We start from the raw sequence: 25,359 nt of genomic DNA, 5'->3' as shown, positions 1-25,359 counted from the left end.
GTCGATGGATGGAGTTGCTTAAAGATTATGATTATGTGGTCCTATATCATCCGGGTAACATAAATAGGGTTGCGGATGCACTGAATAGAAAACTAGTGATTGCTTAATTACGTGTTCATGAGTGGCGATTGCTTGAACAAGTGAGAGACTCGGACTTCAAGTTGGAGATAAGTCGCCTATCAAGTCTTGTGGCTACGTTGAGGATTGAGCCGGAAGTGCAAACTAGGATTAAAACCCTACAGTTGACGAACTCCACTATTTAGAAGATCCTTCAAGAGGACTCAACTAAGAGAAGGTCGACTTTCAAGTAGCCGAGGATGGGATACTAAAGTTTAGAGGACATTTGGTTGTACACGCCAATGAAAGTCTAAAGAAGGATATCTTATCGGAAGCACATGGTAGCAACTATAGTATCTACCCTAGAAGTACTAAGATATATTAGAATTTGAAGCAACACTACTGGTGGAATGGTATGAAGGCGGATATAGGCAAGCATGTGGCTAAATGTTTGACCTATCAGCAGGTCAAGGCGCAGCACCGTAAGCCTGGGAGACTGCTGCAGCCTTTGGAAATTCCGGAGTGGAAATGGGAGCATATCATGATGGACTTTGTGATGGGATTACCAATAAGTCAAAGAGGTCATGATTCAATTTGGGTTGTAGTCAGCAGATTAACGAAGTCGGGGCACTTCATTCCCTTGAGAAATGACTTCGCCTTGGACGGATATGCAGATTTGTATGTGAGGCACATCATGAAACCGCATGGAGAGCTAGTCACAATCACTTCAGATTGTGACCACAAGTTCACCGCCACATTTTGGAAGGGTCTGCAGACCGCTTTAGGAACGAAGCTTCAATTTAGTACAACTTATCATCCGCAAACCAATGATCAATCTGAAAGGACAATCCAGATGCTTGAGGATATGCTTTGAGCCTGTATCTTGGATTTCAAGGGCAATTGGGAAGAACGGTTGCATCTAGTTGAGTTCGCCTACAATAACGGTTTTCAGCAGAGTATCAAGATGGCGCCATTTGAGGCATTGTATGGTATAGCGTGTAGGATGTCAATCTGTTGGGACAAAGTGGATGAAAGGAAAATCAACGATCTTGAGTTGGTAGAAAAGTCTATGGAAGCGTCCAAAGTAATCGGGGATAGATTGAGGACTGCTCAAAATCACCGGAAAAGTTACGCTAATAGGTTGCGTAGGCCTTTGGAGTTTCAGGTGGGCAACCATGTCTTTCTCAAGTGTCGCCTATGAGGGGGACATCTCGTTTTGGCAAGAAATGGAAGATAAGCCCTAGATATGTTGGACCGTTCGAGATTTTGGAGCGAATTGAAAATCTAGCTTATCGTATTGCGTTGCCACCAAGACCGGCTCGGGTGCATAATGTGTTTCATGTGTGAATGTTAAGGAAGTACGAATCGGACCTTGCTCATGTGCTGAGTAATGAAAAAATTGAGCTAAATGAGCGAGCTGCGTGCGTGGAGCGTCTAGTCGGGATTATGGATATGAAAGAGCAAGTACTCCGGAGCAAGACGATTACGCTAGTTAAGGTGGTTTAGCAACACCATGGGATTGAAGGAACTACTTGGGAGAATGAGAAAGTTATGAAGAGTATCTACCCTAATTTTTTGAGTAGTTATGGTTGTATTGTAATTTCGAGGACGAAATTTTCTAAAGTGGGAAGAGTTGTGATGTTTTGGAAATTAGACCTTCCGTTAAGAAACTCAATTCAATAAAAGGATTATTATTGGATTTCAGTTGGTATAAAATATCGGATCATAATGACGTAAGTGACGAATTTTGGACCATTCCCGAGATGTTGATTGGTTTAGATTAGGTCTCGAAATCTCGATCGTCGCAATTTAGGATTTTTCATCCTCGCGCCTAGGCCTAGTCCGAAACGAGCCTAGCCCGTGAAAATTAATTTTATTCTTAGCCAATTGGGCCAAAAATTTATTCAGTACCGATTTATTAAATTACCCTTTTGCCCTCTTTATGCACAAGATGACAAACCTTTTTGAAGTGTGACTTGATGGGTGGAGCCCACAAGTCAATCCCCCACCCACCAATCACATCCGGTCAACTCCGTCACCTACCCTCTCTCTCTCTCTCTCTCTCTCTCTCTCTTTCCCTCACTGTCTCTCTCGCCTTCTCTCTACTTCACACCCGCACGACACCTTCCTCCTCCTTCCTCCGGCCTTTGTTGCGCGACACCGGTCTCGAGCGATGCCGCCACCACCTTGCCGCATGCCTGCCCGTTAAACGCCGCCACCTCACCCTCACCGTCACCGTCGACCTACAAACTTCGGTGAAGCCCGGAAGCCCCGGTGTCCAACCCCGCCTGTTTTGGCCCTAGGGAGCTACTTATGCTGGACTAGCCGCCGACGCCACTTCGACTACCACCCACCGTTACGCTATACTCCCTCCGACCCCCAGACTCCCACATGATCGTCGCTAGCTGCCGTAAAGCCACGAATTAGCCTAGGGAGCATACGTGCTCTGTTTCGATCCAGGTCTCCCTTCGCCTCTTGTCGCGACTTTTTTGACCTCTCCGCTGCTCACCGACCACCCTCAACCGTCGTCCTTCACCCCTTGGCATCCTTCGGAGTCTCTAGAAGCCAATCGACGCCTATGGAGCTCGGATTAAGCCCCGGATTAACCTCCCATGTTATGCCCGTCGTCCCTTGTTCGCGTCCGGGGTTCTGTCCACCTCGGTCCGCCGCCTTACGGCGCCTTCGCCGCCACCGGACGCTACTCGCTGCAACCTCGGAGACTCTCCGACATTGGCCAACCTTTCCCTCAAACTTTGGGCGCTCGAGACCTCCCAAAACAGCCCTCAATGCCACCTACTTTGTTTTGGCCGCCCCTGCTTCGCCCTGTCCAGCCGTTGGCCACCACTGTTCTGTCCACCAGCGACCACCGGCCGCCACCCTCGGGTCATGTGCCGCCACCCTCGGGTCCCGTGCCACCATCCAAAAGTATCGTCGCCTCACCCGACCACCCTCGACCAAGTTTGGAGCCCAAAGATCGAGGTTTACCTTGAGTTACCGAGGCGTCGCCGAGCCATTCCGTTGTCGTTGCTCGTATCGAGATTGCCCGAGCTAGTTTATTTATGAGTTAGCCCCTAACTCTCGGTTAAGACGCTAATTGCGTTCAGAATTAGATTAATTAACTAATTAGGGTGTTTAGATAGTTTAATTATGGTCGGATTATATAGAAACGTGGTTTAGGCTAAATGACCATAATTAGTTAAGTTAGTCAATTAGCTAGGTCATCCGTGGTTAATTGATTATTAGAATTGATTGAATTGATTGATCGCGAGTGAGAGATTGGTTAGAGACAAGCCGCAATTGACTCTCAATTGGAATTAAATTGGTGATAAAAAAAAATTGACTGGCTGCGATTAATTCATTGATTCTTGAATTATTAGATTTGAATGTCAATATTGATTGTTGATTACCATGGGGGTCCAATTAAAGGTTAATCGCCCCAAATTCTTTGATTTGTCAATCGATAGAATTATACATTCATGTGACCACGTATGAGATCAAATTGAATGTTTTAGCAAGAAAACAACCTTGGGCCAAATATTTGAGCATGCATGTATTAGCATTCTACCTAATTCAAAGAAATAAACCGGCTGGATGTCGAAGTGCTTAAGTGGTCACATAATTGGATAATTCCGATAATCATTGTCTTCTAATTGGTCGGTCCTGGCAATCATTGTCTTCCGGTTGGTCGGTTCTTGCAATCATTGTCTTCTAATTGCTGGATTGCAAGTCGATCATTGTTTTCTGGTTGTTCATTTACCGGTTGCATCTTGTGAAGGGCCGAAGCCCTTTAAAGATTCTTGGTAGCTCCGTGCTGTGTTGACAATCATTATCTTCTGGTTGCTCGAGCGGAGTTACATGGACTATCAGAAGCCATCATAAAAAATGAAGGATGATGCCTGGTCCCGCCGGGAGAGCACCAACTGACTAGTGTGCTGGACCTACGGGTCATTTCTGATAATAAATAGACTACGTGTGGTGTCATGTGCATGCAAGTGATGTGATGCTTTGCCAATGGGTTGGATTGGTTGGTTCAACTGTTAAATCGTCTACATTGCATTATATGTGGCTTCTAGAGGGTAAGCTTGTATGTGGTTGAAATATTTGCTCTTTGATGATGTGACTATGTGTTAGGATGTCCGAGTGAATCAACGCCCTAGCCGGGCTTAGGCGTTGACTTACCGAGATTTATTTCTTACTCTGTCATTTGACCTTTCAGGTCCCAAGTGATTGATGGAGTGTCGCGACCTCGCCTTCGGCCTCCCGCGGAGGGTCCGGCGAGGTTTAGAAGTATTGCCATAGATCAATGGCGTGGACTCTCCCAAGTCCTACCTCGCGTGACATTGGATTCATTTTATTGATTAGCAAATTAAAATGCTTAAGAGTCGCCACTAGCCTATTGGGGTCGGCTAGAAACCAATCGAGACACGGGAGGGTTATCTCGATTCCTACGCAACAAGAGCTTCTAAGTTCGGGGACTTATTTACGCTAATTAGAAAATTAGCGCCCTTTCGGTACCTAACCAATTGATATTTCCTAAGGTGACCACACATTCTGCATATCATTTTAAGCTCATCAGGTATCTAACCAGTACTAAATGATCATGCATAATGTTTTTCTGTCATTTCGTGCAATTACCTATTTATCCTTAACCTAACATATAGGAAAAGCGATTAACAGACAATTTTTCAAAAGACAGTGTTTTTAAACACTCAATCGAGTAAATATGCCAAATAAAGATCAGAATAAGCACATGCAGACCAAATCTATAATGGCGATATTTAAACAAACAATTTCGACTCGAAAATCGAATTACAATAGTTATCAGACCGGACTGGACATCGGTCTTCAATCAACGCCAATTTCGAGCTTAAAATTCACAATAGGGGTAAAAAAGGTTGAAGAAAACATTTTTCTAATTTTCTGAAATTTTTATGATTTTTTTTTTAATTTGAATTTTTATTTATTTTTTTGAATTTTTTTATTTAATATTTAATATTTTTAAAAACATTTTTTTAATTAAAATAGACCGGGTCCGGGTCGGGTTCTCGGACCCGGACCTGGATCAGGTCGTCGGGCCCGGTCCGGTCCGCGGGAGAGACCCAAACCTAGGCACGGTGGACACAAAAGGGCTCGGGCCCAATTTCTTTTATTTTAACCGAACCGGGCTCCATATTTCTCCTAGCCCAACCTTCCTTTTCTTTTTCTTTCATGCCAGCCCATTCTCCCCTCTTCAGCCCAACTCCTCTTCTTCTTTTATTTTTTTCACGCCGGCCCAATCCTCCTTCTTTTCCCCACGCCAGCCCAATCTCCCTCATTTTTTATTTTACTAGCCCACACGACAACCAACGTAAGAAGAAGCGTAGAGGGACTTGTTTGGTCTTTGTTCACCATCTTCTTCATGCGACGTCTTCTCTTCTTTTCAGCAACCGGGACGGCGACTTTGTGCTTCCGGCACCGACGGCGACGCCGCTCTTCAACACCTACGACCGTCGCCCGCCTCGCAGCCGCACCGCCCGTATTTACTTGTCGTTGCAAGATCGGGATCCGGTCACCGCCGCTACTAGACCATCGACATGGACCTTCTCGCCAAAACGTTGGGTTTGTGTATACAGAATCAAGATCATGATGCCAGGATCTACCAGCCACGCCACCGCCTCGGATCCGAGTCGCCACTTGCACTGCCACCGATTCGAGCTCGTGTGCCGCCTTCACTCCGTCGACTACCGTCAACGCCAGGTGGTTGCGAGCGTCGTCCAAACCTTTCCAACCAAGAGCTCTCCATTTATTTTCCTCTTCACTCGCGTGTGCGCAACATTTGACGGTCCCGACGCCATCGGCTCACCTTCAAGCGCTTCTTTGCATTGCATCTGGTCCGGGGCTTCCTCCCCAACTCCAACGCTCCTGGCCCGGCTTCGCTCCAAGGTCCACCGTGAGCCAAAGGCTCCACGGGATCCGCTTCACGCCAGCACCTCCGACGCCAACCGCCTTCCGCTTAGCCGCTGCATTGCCGGGATTCGATCAACGACCCGCCACCCCGTCGGACTTCCCCGGGCGCCAACCGGTTCTACTCGAGTCGGCGTCACCATACGTTGACAATTGCGTCGCCTCCGCCCGAGCTCATATCGTTTCCGTTCAACGTCGCATTACCTCAGCCCGAGTTCGCGGTTCAGAACTCGTACGCCTCAGCTCAAGCTCAAGTCGATCCTGTTTACCCTCGCGTCGCCTTCGTTCGGACTCGCGTCGCCGGAGTTTCGGACTCGCGTCGCCTTCGTTCGGACTCGCGTCGCCGAAGTTTCGGACTCGCGTCGCCTTCGGTTCACGCTTGCGTCACCTTCGTTCGGACTCGCGTCGCCGAAGTTTCGGACTCGCGTCGCCTTCGTTCGGACTCGCGTCGCCTTCGGTTCACGCTTGCGTCATTTCAGCCTAGGCTTGCATCACCTCGGCACCTATCTTCCACCGGCGCTTGAGCTCGCGTCACCTTCGGGAACCTTCGACCGCAGCTAAGATCGTCCCAGGCGGGTCACAATCGTCGTCGGACCTCTAGCCCTCAACAAGTCATCGCGAACATGTAGGACGCCCGCCACCATCTCTGATCGGGCCTGGACTCGCAAACCACGCCGGCTCGGTCGATCCCGCTTCCATTTTCATGAACCTTTATTTCCACGAACAATGTTCCAAGTAGCCTCCGCAATGTGGTGTTCGAACCCGGTCGACCTCCATTGGGGAATATTTTGCAGGTTGGAAGTCTTCACCAGCGATCTCCCAAACACGATTCCTATACCAACCTAGTGGCTCGCGCAGCCGACACGGACTGCGGGACCGACATCGTCCGAGCTTCGCCGACCTACGCTCAAAATATCAGTTCTCCCAAGTAGACCTCAACCTATTGTTTATATGCGTTTCACTTGGACCTCAAGAACGAGACCCGCAATGGATGACTGTCCACCAAAGGCGTGTCGAAACCGCTCCAGTTATCAACAGCGCGAGAAAAACGGAATCGCCACTAGACCAACCTCTCGGCCAACCGTACGGACGAAAGCGTGCACAAACACGAGGAAGGCAACAAGATCTGGTCGCGGACATGCTATGCGAAGAGGGGTGCATTGACGAGTGAGGATGTGGGTTCTTTGTAATACATCCATACTTAAAGGAAAACAAACCGGACCATTCATCATATGAGAACAAGAGGCCTAGCTAGACAAAAAGGTGCCAACTTTACGTGAGATAAAAACAACACAAAGAAGTGAACTTACCTGGTTGGCGAGCTAAGGAGAAGTGAACTCCACGGGACTTCTTGAAGCCTTTTCTGAGTGCTCCCCTTTTCTTTCCCCGACCGAACCTACAACTCCAACTCTCTCTCCCTTTCTCTATTTCCTCTCCATTGTTTTTTTGAACCGAACCCGCCAACCTCTAGCCTGCCCTCCTCTCCTTCTTTTATGTTAGTCTTGCCTCCTTCCCCAAGTTTCATTATGTGGACAGGCGTGAATTCCGGTTGATGTAGACAGGGTTTAATGAGAGACCACGTGAGGCATACGGTGATAATGTGAGTGACGTGAGTGTGTGCGGGAAGAAGTGATGTAGGGGGGTGAATCAGGGCTGATAGAAAAGCAAATGAGAGATGTGGGCTGTGGGGAATAAAAAGGGGAGATGGGTCGACCGAAAATAGCAAGGGAAGGTGGGCTGGCGAAAAATAAAAATGGGGAGATGGGCTATCCATTTGGGGGAAAAGAGAGACCAGTCAGGCTACCCGCGTGGGCCTACTCCGCGAGAGAGGAAAAGAAAACGTAGGCCAAGTCTATCACGGGCAAGCTTGACCGGCCCGATCCGATTTTATTTCTTTTTTTATTTCTTTTTTTTTCTTTAAAAAAAACGAAATAAAATAATAAAATAAAATTTGATTTTTGATTTTATTTTGATTTTTTTTATAGTGCAGCAAGAAAATATGCATATTCAATAGCCTATCATTTCATTCATTTTTTTTTTTCATTTCATTTTTTTTCTCCTTTCTTTCTTTCTCTTTTTTTTATATATAAAAAAAATAGTTATAAATATTTTTTATTTTTCTATTTTGCAATAAGATGAAAATAAATTAGAAGTATTCTTATTTAATAATAATAATAATAATAATAATAACAATAATAATATGGAATCGCCCAAAATTAGGTGTCAACATGGAGCATCTTGTCAAATTTCAGGTTCCATTTGATTAGTCATTGGATATCACATCCTATCCGGTTCTAGGTACAGAGCATCTCTGGAAGTATCACGTCACAACACTCGGGGTCGATGAGGGAATGCCACACCTGACCGGGTATCTTTTTGAGGTTGTGGATGTTAGAGTAGTATTTTGGGAGTAGATAAGGGTTTAACCTTACCCGACCGGGTATCTTTTTGAGGTCTTAGTAAGCCGCCCTGAAGAATGGGATTGTATTTGCCTTCTATAGCTCAGTAGGATTAAAACTCTTCTGCCTTGGTTAAATGAATGAAATTATCTTTTGTGGATTAACTATTATGGTATTCTACTGTACTATCCCCGCTGATCTTGTTGTTTGAGAGTGTTGCACGTTCCGCATGCGCCGTAATTTCGTAAGACGATAGTGTACCTGGGACTCTATCATTTATGACTTGTGGCGAGCTTGATATGGATGTCGCGGGCCCTAGGATGTCGGAGCATGACAATATTTTATAATGGATACCGAGTTATGCAGTGCAAACTTTTACTAATGATCAGTAGGATGATTGCAGTTGAGGCATACCATATATACACACATACACACTAGGACTCTTATTGCTTAAGGGAAAGGACATGACAAATACGAGGAAAATTATTGGATACGAGGGTTGCGGTTGATGTTATTCTTGATTCTCTCTCGGGAATCCATCTTAATTTTCATTTAAGTTTGGAATAATATCTGCCCATTAATACTTCTTTGCATTCCTTAGTCTTCATCCTTAAACATTTTCTTGATTACGAGGAATGAGTTCAAGAGAATGATATGAGATTCTCAACCAAGATGTAATTGGTTAGTAGTTGCAGTTTTGTAGAGTAAGGGACGATTACAATCATACACACTGACCACACTAGGGAAATATTGTGAGAGAAACACTTCTGAGCATTAGGAAGAATGACCCTAGCTCCCTAACTTTCCAAACAAGAAACTGCAGCAACCCATTGTTCCTATAAGATCACAAGAAAGATCCCTCCTGCTTTGAGTTTTTTACAGTTCCAATCTTGCACATTGCTAAACCAGTGATGACAGTTTTTTGAAATACTTCGAACTCTGCTACTCAAGTCAACATCATAGACATAATGGAACATGAAATGCTTTTTTCCTTTGGCAGATCTAGTCCATTTCTTCGTACAAATAACAAGTTCTAACTGTTAGAAATTAAACCAAATTCATAAATATTGTCTCGATTCATGTTAGTGTTGATCAGCGTGTGGATGACCATTCGACTCCCAAGATGGATACACAAACCCAGACTTGTTTTTATTATTGTGTAGTTCTCAAGAATCTATATGTATTCCAGTATGTAGTTAATATTTTGTATGTACATCGCGTTTGTTTGTACTTCTAGAGTGGTTCAAGAGTTGCATATCAAGCCTATAAATAGGCATGTCTTGTAACTATTTTGACATGGGTGAATTAGAGGTGAATACAGAAATATTGTAAAGCCATCTTCAACTCCTTCTTCGTGAGCGTTTAGTGAGTTGTGAGTGTTTGTTGTTTCTCCCTTTCTATTTATCCCATCACCAACGTGCGGCCACATCTTAGCCCATGAAACTGTGGAAGTAGGATCTGTGCTCTCAATTTGTATTAAAAGAGACTCCACTAGTGTCACTACATCCCCTGCCATTTCCCCGAAGTCCATCTCTTAAGTAGTCTATTGAACACACTGCTTGAGCGTGGATGGTTAAAAGCCATACTCCGTATTGGGCCAACCAAACTTGCTTGTAGCTTGTTCTAGGTTTTCCAGGGCCATCATCCTAAATTTCTTGGCTGGGGTCACAATTTGAGCCTTCATAACGACTATATGCTCTGCTATGTCCTGAAATATTTCCTTCATTCAAATCGCTCAAGGAAAGGTTTCCTTCCAATGCTCGAATTACCTAATTACACAAAGCTCAAATCTTATTCTACACTAATAGACTCATGTTGGAACACGATTTTAGCTTTTTGTAATGAGGTAGCTCAAATATTGGAAGGCAACCTTTCCCTAAACAGTTTGAACGGAGGAATTATGCCCCGACATAGCAGAGAATATAGTCATTATGAAGGCTCAGACTATGACACTAGCCAAGATTAGGAGTATTCATACTACGACACCAGCTAAGAGTAGGAGTATTCAAAGAAATTCACGACTTGATTTAGGTATGTATTTCAAGTCGGATCCAAAATGGAAACGAATGTTCCCAGTAATATATTGCACAATCAGTTCAAATTTGCATTTCGTTGTTTCAGCAAAGAGTAACAAAATCTCAAAGGAAATGCAGCAACCATTCTAGTGATAAGTTGCTATGATGTTAATAACATCCAAATGAGATTGATGCTGGCATTCCATGTTGAAAAAAGCCGACCATCTCTTAGACAAAATAGTTTGTAATAAGCCACTTAACCAATTTGGATGACATATATTTGCCAAAAAAAGGTTTCTTAAGCAGCATAATGGTGAGACATTGCATTCCAGGTAAGAGATTTAGCGAGGAAAAAAAAAACTACATGGGAAGCAGAGATTTTTGCAGTTCATCGGTTATGAGCTTGATTTATCCACTACGTGGACAAAACCCAATAACGAAAGATTCATGGGATATTTTTTGTTAATAGAAAAGTCAAAGGGCATCACGAGCTCGTCAACATCGTTTAAATAAAAGAAGGGGAATCAAATTTGCAGAAACCAATAAAGCCCAACAATAGCAATTCAAAATCTATCCTGAAACGATGTAATTTACACGGAAATGAAACTAGGAACTTTGTGAAAAATTAGCCCTATCAGCCCACGCACCCCTTTCTGATTCTCTCTACCATGTTACTCAAGCAAAGATCCTCTACTTTCAAAAAAACCCCTCTATCCGACCTTGACCCTCCCAACTTGGTTTTCGATTTCCCAGTGAACCTACTACAGCCCACCCAAGAAGCACAAAGGCCGCTCCCCGAGCCGTGGCAACCACGGCAGTCCAAGTTTCGAATCGACCTGATTCTGCCTGGGCAAGGTCACCACTCGAGCAAGAGGGTTGTCAATATTGTGGATACATATTCGCATTGTTCTTGGCAGCAACCTTCGCCGCCGCCCTCTACTGCATGTTCATCATTTGGACTACTGACTAATGCCCGCAAGTTTTCGTTTCTGACATGTTCCTCTCTTCCTTTGGCGTCTTGCCATCGTCCCTTCAATTGAACTGGACTTGGCAAATCGATTTCTCACTGCTGTACAAGAACCCGACCGGCATCTATTTCCCATTCGACGGTGATGCGGTCTCAGTGTATTACAATGACACTTACTTGGCAGGCATAGAGAATCACGCTACCGGTAGGCGCGATTGTAATACACCGAGACCGCGGTGTCATCGCATGGAAATAGCAGCTAGTCGGGCCCTTGTACAGTAGTGTAACACCCTAAATTTTGGGCGATGAAAGTAGTGAAATCTAGTCTATGGAACGACTAGAAAATTTTAATTTGATGCCAAGGTTGGATGTTAAGAAATTAGAAATTGGAAATCGGAAATTTCCGGGATCGTTATTCGAATTGGAATAAATTCCGATTAAATGAGTAATTGCGTCTTAGAATTAGAAAATTTCATATTAATCCTCGTTCGGGTTATTTGACTCGAGTTCGGATTAAATAACCCTCCGTCGGGTTTCCAGATTCCCGAATTACCTAGGGTGTGAAATTACCAAAATACCCCCGGTCAAAATGCGAAATTACGAAAATGCCCCTAGGGTTTTATGAGCTAAGAGACAAGGCTATTAACTCAGTGGACCCCACCTTATCAACTCAGCCTTAGTCAAAATTTCCAGAACACTCTCTCTCTCTCTTTCCTTCTCACACGTGCACCCCCTCCCCAATGTTAACCGACTTGCTGCTGCCCTTCTTTCTTCCCTTATTTCTTCATTTTCTAGCAACAACTTCCACCATCCTAAGCCACCATGACCAACTACAACACCCACATAACCTCCTCGAAGTGACCGGACTGCCGTTGCACATCCGGAGACGCCGGAAAGCCCGCTGTAAAAGGGCTTCGCGGACTGCCCTGTTTCTCACCAGATTTGTGCTGCAGCCGCTTTTCGCCCCCATTCCGCCGTGTGTAGCCACCACCATTAATTCCTCCGACCACCTCAATCTCTCTTTGACCTCCAGCCACCACTTCCGACCGCCGGTAGCCGCCCCGAAGCCGCCGGAGGAGCTGGAACAGCGCAAAACCGAACCTGCTCTGTTTTGGGCCCCTGGAGCACCGGTTCTATGCTCAGCCCTCATCCGCCGCCACGCCGCCCTATTCCGCCCACCTCCGGCCACCAAACTGCCCGACACCCACTCGAACCATCCCAACCAGCCCCGCGACCTTCCGCCGCCGCTAGAGCCCCTAGAACAGCCCCGACCTCCTCCCCTGTTTCAGCTTTCCTGCTCTGTTTTGTTGTTGCAGCTACTGTTTGCTGGTCGCCGACGCCACCTCCGGCCACCGTGAGCCACCACCGGCCACCAACATCTCCCTCCAACCACCTTGCACCTCCACCACCAATCCCGAAGTCACCCACAGCCCCTAGACTCCCCAGAACAGCCCCCAAGCCGTTCCCTGCACTGTTTCTGCAATTGGTTGCCCTGTTTTTGGGCTGGGCCGGGTCTGTTGAGCCCAAATCTGTGGGCTCGCGAGCTGGGCTGAGGCCCAATTAATTTGGGCACAAATTTGGGCCTTATATTAGGCCCGTGGACGCATTAAATCAGGAGTTGGGTCCGTAGTTCGAGGTTTCTGGTTCGCAACTCATTCGAGCCCAAAGTTCGCGTCAAGGATTTTTCCGAGGACCATCATTGACCCAACCTCATGCAATTAACAGTGAGTCGACCTCTAATCCTTGGCTAAGTCGTTAATTACGTTTGGATTAGTTTAATTAGATTATTGGGGTGTTTTGGTAGATTAATTAGGGCCGGTTTAGGCTAGAGATTCGGTTTAGGTTAAATGGCCCTAATTAATTGGATTAATTTGATTGTGGCTAGTTTGGTCGGAATAATTGATTAATTGATTAACATTGCTTGATTGCGAGCGAACAATAGGTCAAGGATGAGCGTATGATTGATTGATGATCTGAATTTAATTACGTACGATTGGATTGATTGTTTGTCATTGAATTACTTTTCTACACTCGATTATAATTTATATAGATTAATTGATGAAATGCCTTGGTGGATGGCTTGTCAAATTGATTGATTGGTTGGAGTTTGATCACTCGATTTATGGATGCGAGGTCACATGGATAACATGTGCATTTGTGTGATTACTCAAGAGTTTCACTGTGTAAGCATATCGCTTGAGCATTTGACTAAATGCGGATTATAAACTATCTATTTTCTGAGTGTGCTTGAGTGGTCACACGATGGATTATTCCCGACAAGTTCATACCGTGTCGGTCGTACGGAATCATACGACTTGTCGGATGCCTGTCGATCCATGCCGTGCTAGTCGTACGGATCACATGGATTGTCGGATGCCGATCGCAACTTGCGACGGATCGAAGCCCCTACAGGGATTCCCGACAAGGCCGTGTCGTGCCAGCCGTACGAGTCTCATGGGCTATTGGATGTTGTCGTCGGAAGTAAGGGACGAAGCCTAGTCCCGCGATGAGACACCGCCAATCGTAGTGTAAAATCACACTAGTCGTGTGCAACTAGGCCAAATGACTATTAATAATCGAACCACGTGTGGTGTCTACGTATGCGATTGACATGATGTCTATGGGTTGTTATGTGTGGCATATTATATTGGGTATTGCATACCGTGTGATTTTCAAGAGGTGAGCTGCATGTGATTGAGATATTTATATATCAATATGTAATTGACTCATAGGACCCTCCGAACGAATCAACGCCTTAGCCAGGCTTAGGCGTTGACTCACCGAGATTTATATCTCACCCCATCGTTGTTAAACTATTTTCAGGTTCTAAGTGATGGAGCTAGTAGTGCTTGAAAAGCTATTAAGGACGAGAGTGACGTAGCCCTATTGAAGTAGGTACTAAGTTGATCCTTCCCCGTCCCGAAGTATGAGACCAATTAGCGTGTCATTTCAATTGACTCATGACGTGATTGTAAATTAAATGATGTTTTTGAATTAATGTGTTTTTCCTACTTGCCTATCCCTATTTTATATTTTTGTCCGGGAATATTATATGTTTCCGCATGCGTAGTTAATCTTATGGGTTGATAGCGTGCCTAGGACGCTATCCTTTTAACCCGAGGGACAAGATGACAGGGATGCCGCGTGCTCGAGGATCGGGGCGTGACAAGTAGCGACAAATCTATGTGCCAAGTCCCATTCAATTGAAGAGACCATGGCGAGACGCCGAAGGAAGAGAGGGACACGCCTGACACAAAAACTCGCGGCTATGAGTCAATAGTCCAAAGGATGATAAACATGTAGTAGACGGCGGCGACGAAGGTTGCTGCCAAGTACAAGGCGAATAAGCATCCACAATATCAACAAACCTCTTGCTCAAGTGGCGACCTAGCCCAGGCAGAATCAGGCCGATTCTAAACCTGGACTATTGTGGTTGCCACGGCTCATGGAGCGGCCTTTGCGCACGGACGGTGCTTCTGGGGCAGGCCGCGGCAGGTTCACTGGGAATACGAACACTAAGCAGGGAAGGTCAGGGTCAGATGGAGGGGGGTTTTTTAGAAGTAGAGGGTCTTTGCTCGAGTAACATGGTAGAGAGAATCAGAGAGGGGTGCGTGGGCTGATGGAGCTAATTTTTCAGTAAGTTCCTAGTTTCATTTCCGTCCAAATTGCATCGTTCTAAGATGGATTTCGAATTGCTGCTGTTGTGTTTTGTTGGTTTCCGCAAATTTAATTCCTTTTCTTTTGTTAAAACGATGTTGATTAGCTCCTGCCGCCCTTTGACCTTTCTATTTAAAAAAAAAAAATATCCCATGTATGTTTGGATCTAGTGACAAATGTATGTATCAGAGGGATACATGTACGCATACACCTAAGAACTAACAAATTTGCTGTTTGAGGTCCAAATCAACCGATGGCTTATTAAGCTCTCCTCAATAACTTGACCGCCAACTGTAGGGATAATAGTGCTGAGGGGAAAAAGAGACAAATTCGTAGATCCAATGATGTTCAAATGATCTGTACATCGATTGGAGCCAATGAAGCTAAAGGGTAAATAAATAACTATTCCCCAACAGGTTGAACCCAAGCATAGACAGAAGTAGGATTTCATGCCCTCATCTTGCTGATGATGAGACAATCATTCGCAAGGACGATTTAGAGATAAAAGATAGCTATGATGGAAGGATCCATGGTCTTCCGCATCAGAAATATGAGTCATACACTGCCCGAGATGCAAAAGAGTTTCAAGGCATCCTAGTGTTCGCTACGCATACGGCCTCTTAACCATCTTACTACAAGTTTGAGAGCATGAACAAGATTAAATCTAGCGTATGAGCGGCAAACGGCCGTGATGTCTTGAAAGTTATGAGAATTGTGATTATTTGCTTTTTGTGCTTTTTATGGTCGGAGGAGTTGGTCATATAGCTAAAGTAAAAACTTTGACAATCTGATATGATTAAATCCAGCATTTAAGGAAGGTGAAAAAAGTCGCGAAAAACGTCTAATAAACATTTGATGAGGCCATGCGACCTTGGTTCTCACTCAATCACAATGGATCACTTATTCAATTCGAAATTCGAGAATTATACTGATTATGTTTTGATTCGGATAACATGGCAAACGAATCCAATCATGACCACTCAAGCATCAAAAGAAAGCTTAGAATGTGCGGCCTAAAATTCCAGAAGACAAATTTTACTGATTCTAAACACATCTTCCCGAAATTTACCAAGCCCTTGCCCCGCAGCCGCCCACCATCGCTGGCCTTTTAGGGAACCCCCGCGGACTATCACCACGCCATCGCATCCTTTGGAGTTCTGCTATTCATCATTGCTTATGTCTTTAATTTGAGTGGATTTGGTCGTTGAAACCCAATCAATGTGGTCGTGATCCTTGACTTTTTAATAGTCCTTTTTTACATTAATTATTGATTTATTAAGGTTAAAACCTTGCTTAATGACATGTTCTAGTCATTTTATATGAAAGTGAGAGAATTGAATATATTTTGCTATTCAAAAATATAAATGAGCATAAAATGATAAAAGAAAAGGGCTTTGTTTTTGTTGAAATATAAGAACCAGTGGAGTATGATTTTCATAATGGAAACCCATAAGATCACCTAACTTTAAATTTTCATTAGAGGATAATGATATATGGTAATAAATTCCTAAGTTGCCCAACATATGCAGTAATATATAATAGTGCTAAAAATGTTGCAACGAACTGATCTTCCTAATTTCTCTTGGATATGAATGATTAGTAATTAATATTTGGACCTCAAATTGTTTTCACCCTTCTCCAGGAACCTTAGGAAACCGAAGTACTTGAAGCATAACCATAAGCCAACCTACAGTGTTAACCCTACTATTTTATGGCTTTTTAAAAAAAATTATATCATTTGAAAGTTTCTTTTTTTTCTTTCTTTCGCTTTTTTTCTACCAAGCTTGGTAGGAGCAGCAACCCTCGCAAGCCACTAGGCGAGGGCCGCAAAGCGCTCGCCTGCAATGGGTGAGTATCACCGGCCCTCGCCTATGGTCGGAAAGTGTGGTTAGCCCATGCCTGTCACCGATGACCCTTGCTGAGCCTGGAAGGGAAAAAAAGAAAGAAAAAGTAAAATGAAAAGAAAAAGAGAAGAAAGAGTAATATATATATATATATATATATATATATATATATAACACAAAAATTTTATTAAAAAAATTATAGTAGTTGTCCACACCAACACTAGCCATCCGGCCTTCCTACGTATGACGGTTGGCGTACACATCGGCAATTTTCAGATAAAATTGGTCGATCGAAAGGAGTCAATTGGCAAACCATGAAAATATTTAAAACTGAGCTGGCATAATTAAAAAAATTGAGACTGAATTTGCACAAGAGCAATAAGCTCATGACTTTTTGTTTGTCACTTTCCCACTTTAATTAGGATTGTGACCTTCATATGCATAGTCTCTCTAGTGGAAGATAGACAATTATTCCTTAATTGAAGGATTGTGACACTACGGGTTAGTCGTTTCCGTTACATTCTTGACAATGTCGCATTTTCTCTTACAGTGTTGCATGAGCCTTTAGAGCCATATCCTATCTCCCAGTTCAAGCATTCCTCAATCCTAGCATCAGTGAAAAAGAATTTCAATCTACCAAATTTCCTGACGAAGCGAGATGAGTTGGCGGGCATCTTCAATGTTCTCCAGAACAAACTGCCCAAGTGAACATGCATTGCTCAAACATCATAAGTAACGTCCCTGGTAATGATGTTAGGTACGCTAATTTTTTTGCCTAGCCATATAACTAAAATCGATCTCAACTCAGAAACCATGGCAAAGCCTCTTTATGATCTCCAATTTGTTTCGAGCGACAATTAACTAGAATCAATATTGTTATCATTGATTTCTTATGTTCATTGTTCTTCTTGCTCGTTTTCAAATGGTCGTTTGTGTCATTCATTTGAGCAAAAGACAACGATTGACCTCACAAAACTCCTACTAGACTTATACCATCGTTCATGCAAATTGCAGTGACTTCACCAGATCCGATGAAGCTGAGAGAATTGGGGCCCGAGGTAGCAGCAAACCTTAATGACTTTCATGACCAGCTGGCTCAATTGGCCTCGACATTGAATGGCAATCTTAAGAAGGACATTTATCCACACGAGCTAGTTCAACGTGACAGCGTCTGATGCTGTGAAGTATGTTGAATCTGCATTGTTAACATTCTGCAGTAAATGGGAGGGACCTTCTGAAAATGGCGTAAAGAATGTAGATATGGTCAGTCAAGTGGATGGATCGACCCGGATGAGAGAGAGAAGTCCTAAGCTCAATACCATTGCAGAAAAGTTATACAATTTAGCGATAGGACAGAAATAGTATCGTGGGAGAGAAATTCTGTATTGCCCCGTTTAAGTCATCTGCCATATCTGTCAAATAATTACTTGAAAATTCGTAGCTTTACAATATCAGAATGCAGTGTACTTGTTCCTGTTATTTTAGGGTGTGCGCGTTGGCAAGAAAACTCAAACCCACAAACTTCAGCATAAAGCACTAGACACAATTGATCCCTCAGAACCCAAAAAAAGAATAAAGAGGAAGCCTTAGAATCAAGCAACTCCACAGGTCAACATCAAACAAGCAAATCTACAATTCCAAAAGATTTATCTTCCCAAACTCACCCAATGTGAATTCTCACCATTGAAAGTGGGTCAAGCTCGGGCAACTTAGAAATGCAAAATTGAACATCTAGAGCTTCCTTGCTTCCTGGTGAAGCTAGACCTCAAAATTTTGTTGTTCTGCAAATTTGTCACAAATCAGCCTCAAAGTGCAAGATTGAAATTTGTTTGCACTCGTGGAATAAGACATGCATGTAGTAGGGCTAGAAATTAGAGAAGCTTCCAAGACAAGCGTTTTCGTCTTACCGGAAGACTGAACGATCAAAATAGGGAGAAGGACTTTGTGACCGACAGGTGAAGGGTAGAGAACCACTGATCAGGGTTCCAGGTTTACTAATAATCCCCTTTCTTTATAGGTCAAGAGAAGCAATATGAGGGCGAATATATTGCAAATGTATCCAATCTATAATCATTTCTATTTGATGCTGTACAAGAAAAATATTTAAAATGGTCCACACGAGAAATAAACTATTATAATTACATGCACGAGCTTGGACAACTAACCTGTGTAAAGGTTGCTTTCTTTTTTATGTCTCTTAGTTGCTAGAAAGCTTAGATGTGGTTCGAATGAGAAGAAATGGAATTCATGTGAAGTGAATTTCTTGACTGAGGGTGAAAATGATCACAAAATAACTCAAAGAAGAGATAAAGCTCCTCTGCTGAACTCTACAAATGGAAAATCGAATTTATCAGCAAAGAAAATCAGTTGCCTCCAAGTTATACGCAGCAAAGAAGGCAGGGTGCTGATTGGCCTTGTCAACCAAGAGCTTGAAAAGAAAAGAGTCTGGACACCTATTCCTATATCATGTATTACAAAATAAGTTTTCCAATTAAAAGAATGATAAATTAGAATCTTAGAATGAAGAAACTGAAAAGCCTATAAGATAATAAGCCAGGATCAGTGAAGTCAATTGCACAATCTGACATGGATTAATAGGAGCTGCACTCATTGAGCATAAATGGTGTCTCATCTAATTTTTAGCAAGAACAGCTTGAAGGTCGATAGGGAGCAGGCACTGGGATTAATATCTCTACCATGATTATAAGAGGTTGCTAGAGTAGTTTTAGGAAAAAAAGTGAGACCTACGCCTCCATCCACACTGCCAAACTTTATTAACAGAGTGCCTGTCGAAAAACTTTACTTTTCGAAAAAAAATATTCGCTAAATATTTTACCTATGTGGTGCAACCATGAAACCAATTTGAAAGTCGCAATGCGGATTACAATTCTAGCCTGCAAACATTTAGTGATTCAGCTTCGATGCTGGATAAGCAAATTCCCGACTGAGGAAATAATTCACCACCTCTTCTAGCAATCGGCACTGACGACATGCCAATTGATTCCACTCTCTCTCTCATTTCTCCCTCTGCTAACCGTTTCCCATAAATAAGCAATTAATTTCGTCCAGTTCAGCTGAGGGATAACGAAAAAGAAAGAACGAATGACTTGCTTAACAGAGGGGATTGAAACCACATGTTCTCCAATCCTCCATCTTCGCTCTCTTGCCGAAACCGCCTCACGCTACCTTTAACTCCAACCAAGCTGGCCAGTCTCCAAGCCAAGCTCCATAGCCATAATCTTGGATTTCGTGCGCTATACACTTTACCTATAAGAGGCTGCCAGAGTAATTTTAGGAGAAAAGTGAGACCTACCCCTCCATCCACATACTCCCAAACTTTATTATTGGAATAAGAGCTAGAATTAAAACAGAAACATCTTTTGGCAGGAGGTTCTTACACTTATGCCCTAAAATGTTGGCTAAACATTTGCATGGTGCAACAATGGTATCAATTCGTTTTGTCTCAAATCGCTAAAATATATTCAAATTATCACAATGAGTAATGGGTCAAATGAATGTCGGCATTTCATGAGGGGTCAAATTTCAGGATATTACAATTGACGACAATGCGGACTAAGCAAATCATATCTCTCTCTCTCTCTCTCTCTCTCTCTCTCTCTCTCTCCTAGCCTTCTTTCGTATATAAGCAATTCTGGTCGTTCAGTCAGTTGAGGGATGACCAAAAAATAACGGATGACCCGCTCAAGAGAGGATTGAGATTACGTGTTCTCTCTGCTAACCGTTTCCCACATATAAGCAATCTTCGCTCTCGCTGAAACCGCCTCATGCTATCGTAACTCCAACAAAGGTGGCCATATTTTCTTGCCGTCACACTGGATATCTAGAATCCGCTCGTCACACCGTAGTTTCAAACATGACATTTAACTCACAAGCCATTATACTTAGGGCGCGCATGGTAACATTTTTGCTTCAAAAATCAACTTCCGGCCATAAGTTAATTTTTCTACTTCTCCTCAGAAGTAGAAGTTGATTTTTCTACTTCTACTCCGTAAGTTATTTCTAATCGTAGAAATTTGTTTGGTAACGATTGAAAATTTCCACTTCTGAAACATTATTAACACAAAATATTCTATGAAAAATTATTATCGGCGATCGAAAAATTTCTACTTCATTTTTTAACTTTTTAAAATTTCATTAAAAATAAATTTTATTATTAAAATATTATTTAATTTTTAAAAATAAAATTTTGTTATTTATTTTTTACTCCGGTGGCCGGAGACGGCGACTCAGTGGCGGCAGCCGGTGCGAGGGTTGATGGTTGGCTGCAGGGGGTGGCAATTGGCGTTGGTTGCGATCGGCAAACATCGGTGGTTGGCGGAGATCGCAGCTAGTGAAAGTTTGCAGTGGATGGTGGTCGGTGGTCGGCTGCGGCTAGCGGAGGTCGGTGGTGGTTGTCGGCGGTGGCAATCGGTGGTCGCAAGCGGCGATGGCAAGGGCCAGCGAAGGTAAGTGGTGGTTGGCTACCGAGGGCGCTTAGTAGGTGGAGGCGGACAGAGGTCTAGGTGGGCGGGGCCGCACAATGATCGGCGGTTGGCGGTGGTCGTGGGCGGCGACCGGTGAAGGTTAGCAATGGGTGGTGGTTGGCGATGGTTCTCGGCAGTGGAGGTTGGCAGAGGTGGGTATGATCCAAAAGATGATGAGGCAAAAAGTACTTCTTGAATTGGAGAAGCTCTTTTTTTAAACTTCTTAAATTGGGGAAAAAACAACTTCAGAAGTGGAAATTTCTTTCAGAAGTAAAAATTTTGCCAAACGGATTTCTACTTCAAAAGTTACATTACCAAATGGATTTCTGCTTTAGAAACACTTCTTGAGCAAAAATCCACTTTCAAAAGTGTTATCATGCGCACCCTTATTGACAAACTCACTCTTGATGTTTAGGCAATTTTTTTTAGCAAACATGTGACAACTTGGGTGTACTTAGTAGTTTTGGAGAAGGAGGAGTTCATATATTGCTAGCTGATCTTCGGTGCACTTTAGACAATGGGCGCTCAACGTGACTGAGCAGGTGCAATTAGGTTTATACCCGTGTTCGGATGTAGTCTTTTTTGTGCGAAGAACCAATATCAACCTACAATTAACACTAATAGAATTTTGATCGCGTTTACTTGAAACAAGCATATATACAATTTCAACAAATGAAATTGACCAAAACCTCGTTTCCATTCTAGACTGAAACTATGAAAATAGGAGGAAAGAAAAGTGTCTTCACTTCACTGGCTAAATAGTGAAAACAGATCGACCGCGTTTTCCAATGGAAAACAAGGGAAAATTATTAAAATAGTGTTAAATCTATTAAAATTGTGTCAATTCATTCCTAAACTAACTTTTTTGCTGGTTCAGTCCTAAACTTTTTTACAATTGTGCCAAGTTAGTCCATCCGACCATTGATGATAAAAAAAAAATCTGATGTGGAATCCTAGTCAAGCACCGGCGACGCTGCCGGTTGACATGGCCGCTTGGAGTTTCTAAAAAAATTAAAAAAATTAAAAATTAAAGAGACTTTCCCGACGTACTTTTCCCAAATTGGGATCTTCCCAAAATTTTTCCCCAAATCTTGACATTGCTTGACGATGCCTTCGTCCGATGCTCGTTGCCTTCATCCGATGCTCGTCCAACGATGCCTTCATCCGACGCTCACTGCCTTCATACAACGCTCACCTGACGCCTTGGTCCTGATTGGCTCGATGCTCACTCGACGCTTGCCAAAGGCCTTCGCCCAACACTCGCTAGATGCTTTTATAGTTAAGTGCCCATGCTGTCTCTGCCTGAAATTCCCCTAGTTCCTGTTATTGGTCATGGTTTTGGTTGGATTTGTGGCTGGCTGTAGAAATTTATCATTGATTTGCCTTGCTCTTCTCTTTTAAGTTTATAATCGACCACATTTTGATTTGTCATTGCTTTGCATTGCTCCTTTTTTAACCTGCTTACGATAGTACATTACTGAGCAAGGCAAGGCATGGCAACATTTTGATTTATGCGCTGGATTTGCTTCTCGTTTGTTCATTTCAGTGCTAGATTATTGTCGATAATATTCTGAGAATCACAGCAGAGGCAGCAAACAATTGCTTTCTCATAGTTGGTCTAGCTTTTCAATTGGGGAACTTCTTTCTTTACTGTTGGTTATCCATCAGAAGGCAATACCATTCTGATTGTTGTGTACGTTCCTTCGTTTGTAGATTAAAGTTCACTGATATCGTGAATATACTACATCTTTACATCTATACAGGTTAGGAATGCTCCGACTGGTGTTGATTCTGAAAGCATAAATCATTGTCCCGCTACAATCATCACAATCGATGAAGACATTAGTGAATTAGTCAGAATCGATGACATCAGTCCCTCGATACATGTGTTTTGCTATTGAGGCCTGAAATGTCCTCTGCAAACAACAAGGATGAAGGAGAATCGAGGCAAAAGATATCACGGCAGTCCGAAATACAATATTTGGGAAATACAAGATCAAGTTGAGCAATGTCGGAAAAAAGACCAGTGTCAAGGCATAATGAGGATGATGCCAATTCGATGGATGCTAAAGTTAGAGCTCTCAAGGCACAACTGAAACGTGTCAAACAAGATGCGACAAAGCTAAAGAAACAAAATTCGACATTCAAGACAATGTTGGTTGTGTCATGGGTGTTTATAGTAATTTTAGGAAACATGTTATTTGAAAATATGAAGAAGAATGATGAAACGAACTTGCCATTAGGTGTGTCATGCCCCGAAGGAACCATCCCATCAGAAGACCACAAAATCACAATAATCGTTATGTGATGCCATTGACTTCAAACGTGAAGCGACTCAAGCTGCGGGCATGACAAGTTTGTGCCAATACATCGCGAGGAGACGTACTGTTGATTTTGAGTTGCATTTTTGCTTATGCCAGGATAAGGACAAGACTTATTGTACCGCCTAAACTTCGTTGTGATGGCGACCCAAATCTCTCTCTCTCTCTTTTTTTTTTTCGATCGTGCTAATGTTTATTTGGTAATAGATAAATTTTTACTATTGCAAAATGAAACACACTCCATCAGAAATTTTCAGTCGGTGCAATCTAAAATTTGAAAACAATTGCTAAAGAAGATATTTTGTACTTCTGCATGCAAGCTTTGTTGATTTTGTTGAGTTGGCAATTATTCATTATCAATTAAATAATGATCGCCATTGCTTTGCCAAAAGTTAGGTTCCGATCGGAAGTGTGGGGAATAGTTTTGAAAATAGTAATCATACTTTAGTTGAAATCCAATTGGTTTTAATATATGATACTAAGAATTTCTTCTAATATTTTCGATTGCACCACTGTTCTTTCTCGACATAATTCGAATAGACGTCCCTTTTTAAAAAATTACTATGCAAAGGTGTCGATCGAGTGAATCCTCCTGTTTTTGTAATTTCTTCTCGTCTAAATGCAAGTGCCCAGATGTTTCCCAAGCCCAAAGTGAGGTGCTGATCCCTTCTACGCATGTGAATGACCCATGAATTAAGAGGTCATAAGTCATAACCACCCCTTTCCTTAAATTTGTAGAATGGAAAGCGGCATGTTAATTGCTGAGCTGGTGTACATTTTTTGTTCATGGCCGATATTTGTTTGACATTTGTTTCCTGAGTTGAATTTAAAAAATAAAAATCTAATGTCGGCTGAGCCCAGATCAAAAGGCTAGTCTTGAAGTCCTGTGTCGCTTTCTTTTGACAATGCAACTCGTAAACAAAAAACAGTGAAATGGAAAAAATGAGGATGAATGATGAAGCTTTTATTGGTCTCTGTTGACATATGAATTTTAGTGACCCTTTTTGCTGAGTTTGATGATGCGTTGAGTGGAACAATGAAGGAAGCAATCGAAGCATATCCACCTGATGGAAGAGTGTGAAGGGTCAACTCCAAAAAAAAGGAGCAAGGTGAGATTTCTAATTTGATTTTTTATACCAATTCAGTGACAATAATTGAGGAAAATTAGCATGATAAAGACATGAACCGTGTGATCGATTTTTCCACAAATTGCATGATATTTCTCACCAGCGGCAGCAGGTGAAAATCGAATAGGGAAGCTAGACTAGAATTCAAATCAACAATGTAGATAGAGAAAACGAAACGCGAACACTGAGATTTATATGGATGCTAAGTAGAAGTTAGTTCATTTCTTTGAAGTTACAGTTCTAACTAAGATTTTACCAAGTTCATTATTAAAGAAGAAGAAGAAGAAGAAGTTGTTACTAACAGCAACAGATTTTCCCGAGAAAATCCTTGTGGTCTAACAAATTGGACGCCCTTGAAAGTCAAAGAAGTTGTTACCAACGGCAACAGATTTTCCCGAGAAAATCCTTGTGGTCTAACAAATTGGACGCCCTTGAAAGTCAAAGCTCGAAAACGTAGAGAACTGAATAACAAATTTTATTATTTTAAAAGGGCAGAGGGAGGATATGGAGATCTCTCTCTGAACCGGCTCACTCTCTCTCCCCAA

The 25,359-nt window shown here is 42.8% G+C and overlaps 1 long non-coding RNA gene across 1 annotated transcript; it reads left to right on the top strand.

Moving 5' to 3' along the window:
• Positions 1 to 22,560: 22,560 nt before the first annotated feature.
• On the top strand, positions 22,561 to 23,254 carry LOC125315116. Its single transcript, XR_007198481.1, has 2 exons — positions 22,561 to 22,644; positions 23,130 to 23,254. It is a non-coding gene; the product is annotated as an uncharacterized LOC125315116 (long non-coding RNA).
• The last annotated feature ends 2,105 nt before the right edge of the window (positions 23,255 to 25,359 follow it).

The sequence above is a fragment of the Rhodamnia argentea genome, chromosome 5 (assembly GCF_020921035.1).
Source record: "Rhodamnia argentea isolate NSW1041297 chromosome 5, ASM2092103v1, whole genome shotgun sequence".
NCBI lineage: Eukaryota > Viridiplantae > Streptophyta > Magnoliopsida > Myrtales > Myrtaceae > Rhodamnia > Rhodamnia argentea.
This window is presented reverse-complemented; position numbering and strand designations above follow the sequence as displayed.